This window comes from Chlorocebus sabaeus, chromosome 8 (genome assembly GCF_047675955.1).
Source record: "Chlorocebus sabaeus isolate Y175 chromosome 8, mChlSab1.0.hap1, whole genome shotgun sequence".
NCBI classification, from domain to species: domain Eukaryota; kingdom Metazoa; phylum Chordata; class Mammalia; order Primates; family Cercopithecidae; genus Chlorocebus; species Chlorocebus sabaeus.
Window position 1 is genome coordinate 73,261,982 of NC_132911.1, and position 10,069 is coordinate 73,272,050.

Sequence of the window (10,069 nt, forward strand, 5' to 3'; positions counted from 1 at the left end):
TCTCTGACTCTTCTGGACCCCTAGCGTTCCCCACCACAAGCTCAGCATGCCAACAACTGATAAGAAAAGCTCCTTCAAAGTAGCCTAATGATTGGATGCGATTTATTTCTCACTGTTATTCCAAAGATTATATGCAAGTGGACAGCATGTTTCACAATTTATGATATTATTCTGTGTTTGAAGATATCTTTTCCAGTCCTGCCACAGCTTAGCTTTGTGACCTTAGTCAAGTTACTTAATCTCTCTGAGATTCACTTTCTTCATGTGTGAAATGGAGGCAATAAAACCGACCTCATGGATGATTATATTCAGTGAGCTAATCTACGTAAACACTAAGCATGGTGTCTGTCATATAGTGACGATCTGTCAAGGCAAGTGATTATAACCAGCTAGGTTATACGACCTTAACAAACAGCCACCAAAATATCAAAGTTAATTTATCATTTATTTTGATATCAATCATTGGTCAGTTAAGCTCTAAATTCAGCTTACTCAAGGTCCCAAGATGAAGGAAACTTCATTTCAGTATGACACAGGCTTCCTTGGTCAGTAAGAGAAATAAAAATAATGACTCGCACACTGGTTCTTAAAACTTTCACCTGAAAGGAAACATGATACTTCTGCTCACATTTCACTAGTCAAAGAAGGTTGTATGACTCTGTCAAATTCACAGGGGGTCAGTGTGCCCAGAGCCAATCACAATAATGATTTAAAATAGTTTCTACCATTAGCTTGCAAAAAGGAATGCAAACCTAAATCCTCTATAGTAAGCATTATTTAGTCAAGTCATTATTAATGACATCTTATCATCTTAGCAAATGTAAAATCTCTTACTATCCAAATTTATTCATTTCCAAGTTCAATTACCAAAGGATTGGAACTGAAACATCAGTACTGGAAATCAAAAGAGACACTCCCCTAAACTGAAAATCATCTTTCTCCTACATATACTCTTCATGCAGATATCCCAGGTATAAGAATTTTTCTATTATTTCCCCGCCTCTCTCTCTACCTCTTCCATTTCTCTCTCTTCCATCTTCCTCTCTCCCCTTCCATATATTATGCATAGATATGTGTGTGCGTATATATACATTTTTTTTTAATTGTTCAAAAGTTGGAGATATAATGCCCCATTTCCTCTAAGTATTTTAGTATACATTTTCACACACACAAAAGCATGCTCTTATATAATCAAAGTATAATCATAAACACGAGGAAATCAACACCAATAAAATAATACCATCCAATTCATAGGCCCCATTCAGATTGTGTGGATTGCATCAATAATATTATTTATAAGCTCTTTCCCTTCTGGTTCAGGATCCAGTCATTTAGTTGTCGCATCCCTTTAACCTCCTAAATTGTAACAGTTCCTCTGGGTTTTATTTTTCCCTGAATTTCATGATCTGAACATTTTTTGAGGCATATAGACGAGTTACTTAGTAGAATATTCCTCATTTGGGGTTTGCTTGATTCAGGTTATGCATTTTTTGGCAGGAGCACCCCAGAAGATCCCGTATTCTTCTCATTACATTATTTCAATAGATGCATGTGATGTTGGTTTTACCACTTGGTTAGCCTAGTGTCTGCCAGATTTCTACAATTTAAGAATAATTAATGATGTTTTTGCATTTCAAATATTTTAATAAGTATTTAATGAAAAGATACTTTATAACTATTTAATTATTCTACTCCCTATCAAACATTCACAAGAGGGTTTGAGTATATTTTGATAATTTTTGTCTGAATCAGTTGTTACCATGAGGTAGCCAAAGCCAGTCATTTTTAAAATCAATAATTTCTGATTAGTTGGCATACTACCCTCAGATAGAGATTTTTCCTTCACTTATTCATTCATTCACTCAGATCAGCATGTACTTACAGATTCTTATTTTCCAATTGGTTATAATCCTTTACTATCATACTTTTTTCGATGCTACTTTTTTTCCAGATTTGGCTAATAAAAGCATCCCTAAGCTGGTTTCTTGATATTTCCCCATCATTCTTTAAGCAATTCCTATTTTTTTTTCACACAAAAAAGTGTTCAAGGTTCTTGTACATTGTTTTTTTGCTCTAATTCTGAGATCAGTTGTTTCTCCAGGACTCCCTGGTTCCTTTTGTGGGGACATAATATTTAGAAAATAACATCTGGCTTCTCAGTATGCTCATTGCTACTGTAGTGTCATTGCTTTCTAGTCTTTCTCAGAGAATACAGTATAGAACCAGGAAACACCTCTCACACACATACACATACACACACACATATACCCACATACACACTTATAAATTTACCCACCTGTGCATCTATTTCTAGATCCAATTTTATATATATATATATATATATATATAAAATAAAAATTGTGAATTCACACCAATACCACCAATCTCAGTTCAACTTCAAAGAGTCTATCCTATCTCCTTCACCTCACTTATTCTTATATATTGTACACCAGGGTCCATTGTTCCTGTCCCAGGTCCCTGAGGTGCCTAAAGACTCTGTTTTTATCATAAAACAATTTGCAAATTATAGTAAGAATTGAAATATTTCTTTCATGGTATGGTCTCGCTTTATTCACAACAAAAACAAAGAACATATTTATGAAAGAACCACTGAACTGGAAATGGCAAAAGACTTTTCAGGTATAAATAATGATTTGTGTGCCTACAAATTTACAAAATAGCACAGGAAATAGTTTCTTAGTAAAATTTTTGTCCTTTTGTTCCCGAATTACACATAATAAGGTCTACATTTAATATGGAGAATACATGAAGTTTTCTTATTAGCATTGAATTGAGTTCACTAATTTTTGTGTGTGTGTATATGTAAAAAAACATCTGCAGTGGGACTTTTGATTCCAGCCAAGATGGAGTAGACCTCACTCCTCCCATGTTCTCTCTTGAAAAATTATAAAAACTCCAGATATAGTACAACAAACAAGCATAGAAAGACACTGAAAAGTGGAAAGACGATGGACTGCCTAGGGACCTCAGGACTTGAGGAGCAGCACAGTGGTGAGTCACCTCAGTTTTTGTAATTGCCTCCTATATATCCTAGACAGAACACTGCAGAAGCCTTCAACTGCAAACTGCCAGCAGACACTCAAAACAACACACAAGATTTCTATTCCTCCTCACCAAGATGTAAGGAAAAGGTGACCTATCAACAGAAAACATTTTTGGCCCAGCTACATCCAAACGTTAACAGAAAATCCTCCTTCAGTCCCCATGGTTCCAGTGGGAATGAGCAAGGAAGTAATCTTCCACCTTACCCCTCCACCCTGTGAAAACAAGCAGTGATGCACTCTTTCCTCTATTGGGTGATATGAGTCTTTCTATGCAGGGACCTGAACCTCTACCCCCACTCAACATGAAGACTGGAAAATGTGTTGCAAGTCAGGACTAGTTAACATTCCTGGAGTCAGCAGATGCAGGAGAGAGCTGAACACCTATGCGTATCCAGTAGCAACAAGACTGAATGAGGAGGTACAATGCCTTGCTACTCCACTTTTCCCCACTATGGTGTCAGAAGGGCACGGTGGGAAGCTGAGCCTCCATCTCTATCAGGTATCAATGAGGCAGAAGAAGGTTGTGGGACACAGGATCAGTTAGCACTCCACTTCCCACTGGTGTGATCAGAAACTAGTGGTGAGCTAAATTTCTAACCCACTTCTGCAGCAACAAAGGGGTAAAGCTAAGTATATCTGACTCTCACACTCACACTACACATCAACAGGGCAATTGCCTTGAATAAAAGACTGAATAGAATCTGTAGTTACATAATCTAATACCCAAAATGTTCAGCATGCAGTAAGAAACTCACAGGAAAATTCCAACTTGAGTGAGAAAAGACAATGAACAGACACCAGCACCCAAGTGAATCAGATGTTGGAATTAAGTGACAAGAATTTTAAAGCAGTAATTACAAAAATATTTTATGTAACAATGACAAATTCCCTGACACAAATTTAAGAAACAAAAAGTCTCAGTGGAGAAGCAGCAATTATACAAAAAGAACCAAATGGAAATTATAGAACTAAAAAATATAATAATAATACAACCTGATGGATGGGCTTAATAATAGAATGGAGATGACAGATTGAATCAGTGAAATTGAAAACAGATCCATAGAATTTTTCCACTCTTAACAACAGAGAGAAAATAGACTGCGAAAAAATTAACAGAATATCAAGAACCTGTGAAACAGTACCAAAAGATCTAGTATGCATATTATCAAAGGCCCAGAAGGAGATTTTAAAAAAAAGAACATTATTGAAAAAGTATTCCATGAAATGATGACTGAAAAGTTCTCAAATTTGGTAAAAAACATAAATTTACACTTCAGAAAATTTAGCTAACTTCAAATAGCATAAAATTAGACAAATTTATGCCAAGATATGTCAAAATTAAATTTGTAAAATGTAAAAACAAAGAAAAACCTTGAAAGTACCCAGAGAGAAACAACACGTTACCTATTAAAGAACAAAAGACAACAGATTTCTCATCTAAAACCATGAAGGCCAAAAGGAAGTGGCACAACATCTTTCAAGTACAAAAAGAGAAACATTGTCAGCTAAGACTTCTCCATCAGGAGAAAATACCCTTCCAGAATGAGGAAAAATCAAAACATTCTAAGAAGAAAAACCAAGATAATATATTTCTAATATGTCTACCCTAAAACAGCTAATGTAAGTTCTTTAAACAGTCAATAATGGCTATTGTGGACCATTGCTTCTTTTTGCCCTGTAGAAAGATTCATTGGAAGAATAATATATGTACATTTTGTTTTGAACAATAGTGTTATTTGGAAATCCTGACTAAGATTTTTTTTGGTGGGGGAATAATGCTGGATATTTAAAAGGATGATACAACATGCTGGAAAGTATGAGTTGTAGGTCTAGTCCTGGTTTCCCACTGCTGGTCTGTGACAGAAATGTGATCCTACTGTGGAGCCTCAGCATAAATACTCAACAGAAGGAGATCCAAAGACAAATGACAGAGCCTCTCTGTATTTGACTCTATCCTTGAGTTGATATGGCACCAGGTAGAAATCTGCTCTAATTTCCCCCAACAAGAGAAGGAATATTACTTAGAAATATATCTTGGAGTACTCTTCTAGAAAGAATGTCAGTGATCTGAGATCTTCTGAAGCTCAGTCCAGGACTGTTCACCAACAAGAAAAGGAGAGTTTGATCGATCAATTTTGTTCAAAAAGTTCAGGGCTGAGGATGGAGGAATAGTAGTTTGGGGTGTGGAGGTGTGATTTAAGGGGGAAAATAACTTTTCCATTATTCCTCTGTCTGAATATTCAAAGTCTGGAACACATCAAAAGCAGTTAAAAATAAAAGGGATTGTTATACTTATCTGTCATCCCAATGCAGTTTCCATATTATTTAAAATAGCAAGTTATCTTTGGGTGACATTAGCCTTAGTGATGTGAATTGCAGTTTTCTTAATGATGTCAGGGCTTAACTATTTAGTAAGTAGGAGGAAAACTATCTGACAGAATGCACCTTAATAGGAAGAAAATCAGTTGAACTGAATAAATTAATGTTTACATTCCCTCAGTCTCTATTTTTCATCTAATATTACCCCATGCTATTAGAGCCTCAGCCAAAAATTGGGTTTTATTCATTCTGGCCCTGTGATTTCCTTTCAGTAAGAAATGTTCAGGGTAAGACACATAAGTGCAAATAAATTTAGCTAGCATTTGCTTGGCTGATTCTCAAAGAGGATCAAGAAAGGAAATGGAGAACACCAATGATAAACTATTCAACAGGGCATTTTGAAATTGGCAATGTTGCAAGAATAGTATTTTATGGTCGTTCAGATACATAATATGTTTTATAGAATGCTCAGAAAAAATAAAATGATCAAACCACAGCCTTTTAGTTATAGATGGAATGGCAAGTGATTTATTTGATACATAGTAAATATTTGAAAAAGATTTCAATTTGTTTCAAGAAGAGTACAGATAAGATTTGTTGAGGAAAAGATCTTCATAAGGCACATTAAAATATTTGGAGTTAGATTAGATTTCATTTTTGATGTAAGAAAAAATAATATCTTTTTCATATTTAAAGGAGTTATTTAGTATCAGTAGATCAGCTGCTGCTCTAGTGTCTCACAATTGTCAATTGTATGGGGATTGCAAGTGCTTTATTAAATGACTTGTTAATATTATCCTCCCTCAAAAAGGATTTGTGGTGAGAAACGACTGCCACTACAAGTGAACTAGAAGACACCAGTCCTGAAATTCTGCTTCTCACTAGTACTACGAGGCTTGCATTAGAATAAGCACATTAAGAAAAAGTAACAAATTTCATTTTCATATTTCTCATCCATGTGGAAAAAAATAAAATACAAGCCTGAAATATCAAATGTGTTTAGTGGAGGGATGTTTTAGAATCACCAGTGTTTTTATTTGTTTTGAGTTTTAATTTGATATGGCTTTTCCACTTTGTTTTGTTCTGTTTAAATTCCTTAGGTCTTCTGCCAATCACAGTACTAGAGTCCTCAATAAGTTAACTGACATGATTTCCATGATTGCCCAAATAGGGAAATAGTGAGATGCTTAAATAATTTGATTAGTGTAGTTTATTTTCCATATCAAGTAACTTAGGTCAAGTTAAGGAAATTTCACAAGCATGAACTACTAGAATTTTAGAGGAAGTGAATGCAGTGAACCACCAAATCTCAAAGGTCTGTTTTAACCTCAGAAGTAATTCTATCTTGATAGTTAATCAGTGACATAGTTAAGAATTCAAAAGAAAATAGCCTATTTTGCCAGGAGTGTCTGTAGATGTTGAAATTCAAATAAACAGAAAAAGCAAATGACCCAAAGACAGTAGTCTTCAAGAGCTTCGTTGGAATTCACAAAAATATTTCCTTTAAACAGTGCTGTACTTAGACTAGCTATTTCACCTTGGAATTTGAGTTCATGAAGAAATGATGAGTTTAACTGTTCTCCTGATTTATCTGAGTCCTTTGGAGTTTATGAACTAGAAAGAAACAATGTGACATGGTACTGGACCCAAAGGTTTACTCTTTTCTCTGTTTGATGTGATTCAGGCTGTTTTCAGAAAGAGTGATCTCAGATATAGAAAGCCTATCTTCATGTGAGATATTGTGAGCTACTCGCTTCATGACTACAAGTCTTTTAACACATTCTGTTTTCTTTTTATAACATTAAAGTGAGCTAAATTATTACCATCCTAGTTATACAAATTGGTCAAACATGGCCAGCAGTGCTTTCTTGTCATTTTTCACTCTTGCAAATGAAAAACTCGTTGTTAATAGATCAATATCATGACCGAATCAATGGCTTTGAGGTCTTAGAAGAAAATTACAGACCATGGAGTGGGTTGCTCTTGGGGTTTTAATAATGTACTCTATGGAATTACTAATTGTGTGGGGAATATTTGTTGAATGAAGTCATGAATGAACAAATGTTGTCCACAGAAGTAAATCCAACTATAGATGCCAGAGTTGCAATGAAAGCTACTCACCTGAAGGTCAATGTCTTTTTTATACAAAATGCCAATTTGAAGTGAATTTGTGTTTCCAATATGAGAGAACTTTATATAAGTTATGGCATTATCTCCTTAAGATCCTATTAACATAGATATTAGAGATAGTAGAATTAGTTTATTTCTTACCTATGCTTACTTTTTAAATACTGCAAACAGGAAAAAGTAAATGAGGTATTACAAGGGATCAACAATTCTAATGCCTGGGTTTTGATAACACAGATTGTATGTTCAAGTGGATTCTTAAAGGTCATACAAGAGCTACATAGGATTTCTTATTTCTCTTAAAACAACCTTTTTTCATAGAAAATTGTTAGCTTTAAATACTATCCATATACCAGTCAACACTTGTGTGCAAAGAATCCAAAATGAATGTAATTATGCTCTGATTTTATCATTCCTACTAATGGAATACTAAGGAAATCTGCTAAGTAGGAAGATTTAGTAAAAGATTTCACAGTATGATAGCTACAGTAAAGCTGACTTTTTAAATGTGAAGAAACTATTCCAGTAGATGACTAAAAATAAGTAGAAAAGTCTTAGTACACTCTATTCTGCCAGCTCTGCAAAATAAAATACTATTCTGACTTGGAGTCTAAAAAAAAAAACTGGGTTATTCTTAAAGAACATAAACTTTGGAAAAGTTGAAATTCAGAAAATTTAGTTCAAAATACTTAAATACATACTATATTTAACTTTATGTATATCTAGTTTCAAAGTTTGGTCCTATTCCTTATTGTCGGTGACAGCAATCAGTTTGGCAAAGCCTTGAGAACATTTTTGCTGATAACTTACTTTATTTCTCTCTATATATTACAAGATTTCATTATGTCACAAACCAGGTTAAGTTCAGAATACATGGTGTAGAAATCAATTATTTGATTCCCTTTAGTGAGCAATATTTTGGGCAGCCCATATTCCCTATCATATAGCCTTAGTATCTGAGATTGTGGTAGTCAACATCCCAGAAACATCACCATTCCCTGTAAACAGGAACCCTTGACTGCAAAGAATCCCTGCTTCCTACCTCTTGTGACTCAACTTTGTACTTTTCCATGTGCTTCTGTTCCATAAGCTATTTCTTTACCAATCTCCATTTGAAACCGTCTGTACCACCATGGTTGTCCTCTACTGGTATGTTGAACTGACTAGCCATCTTGGTTAAGAACTGAACAAATTATTTTTAACTAGGTTAGAATTTTTTCTTCCAAATTTAATTTTAAGTTTAGGGGGTACATGTATGGGTTTGTTACATGAGTAAATTGTGTGTCACAGTGGTTTGGTGTATAGATTATTTTGTAGCCCAGATAATGAGCATAGTACCCAATTGGCAATTTCTCAGTCCTTAGTCTCCTCCCACCCTCCACCCTTAAGTAGGCCCTGGTGTCTATTGTTCCCTTCTTTGTGTTCATGTGTAATCAATGTTTAACTTTCCCTTATAAGTGAGCACACATGGTATTTGGCTTTCTGTTCCTGGGTTAATTCACGTAGGATAATGGCCTCCAGCTCCATTCATGTTACTTCAAAGGACATGATTTCATTCATTTTTATAGCTGCATAGTATTCCATGGTGTATATGTACCACATTTTCTTTATGCAGTCCACCATTGATTGGCATCTAGGCTGATTCCATGTCTTTGATATTGTGAATAGTTTGAATAGGGCTACAATTAACATCCATGTGCATGCATTTTTATGGTAGAACGATTTATATTCCTTTGGGTATATACCCAGTAATGAAATTGCTGGGTCGAATGGTAGTTCTGTTTTAAGTTTTATGAGAAATATCCAAACTGCTTTTCATAGTGATTGAACTAATTTACATTCCAAGGAGCAGCATAAAAGCATTTCCTTTTCTCTGCAACCTAACTAGCATCTGCTATTTTTTGACTTTTTAATATTAGCCATTCTGACTGGTATAAGATAGTATCTCATTGTGGTTTTTGCATTTCTCTAATGATTAGTGAAGTTGAGTTTGTTTTTTTTTTTTTTTTGCGAGACAGAGTCTCTCTCTGTCACCAGGCTGGAGTGCAGTGGCGCAAACTGGGCTCACTGCAACCTCCGCCTCTAGGTGTTCAAGTGATTCTCCTGCCTTAGCCTCCCGAGTAGCTGGGACTACAGGAACACACCACCATGTCCAGCCAGTTTTTGTATTTTTAGTAAAGATGGGGTTTCACCATGTTGGCCAGGATGGTCTCAATCTCTTGATCTCGTGATCCACACGCCTTGGCCTCCCAAAGTTCTGGGATTACAGGTGTGAGCCACCTTGCCCAGTTGCATTTTTTCATATGCTTGTTGGATGTGTGTATGTCTCCTTTTGAGAAGTGTCTGTTCATATCCTTTGCCCATTTTCTAATGAGTTGTTTGTTTGTTGCATGTTAATTTAAGTTCTTCATAGATTCTGGAAAGTGAACATTTGTTATATGTATAGTTTGAAAATATTTTCTCCCATCTGTAAGCTGTATGTTTATTCTGTTAATAGTTTCTTTTGCTGTGCAGAAACTCTTCAGTTTAATTAGGTCCCATTGTCAATTTTTGTTTTT

At 35.1% G+C, this 10,069-nt stretch overlaps 1 long non-coding RNA gene across 1 annotated transcript in view; it reads right to left on the reverse strand.

Annotated features, from left to right (window-relative positions):
• The window catches only part of LOC119624913 (uncharacterized), a 186,021-nt gene extending 180,859 nt beyond the window's left edge, over positions 1–5,162 (reverse strand). Inside the window, exon 1 of the long non-coding RNA XR_005241059.2 lies at positions 4,970–5,162. This is a non-coding gene — a long non-coding RNA (uncharacterized lncRNA). The remainder of the gene's footprint in view (positions 1–4,969) is intronic.
• Between the last annotated feature and the right edge of the window lie 4,907 nt (positions 5,163–10,069).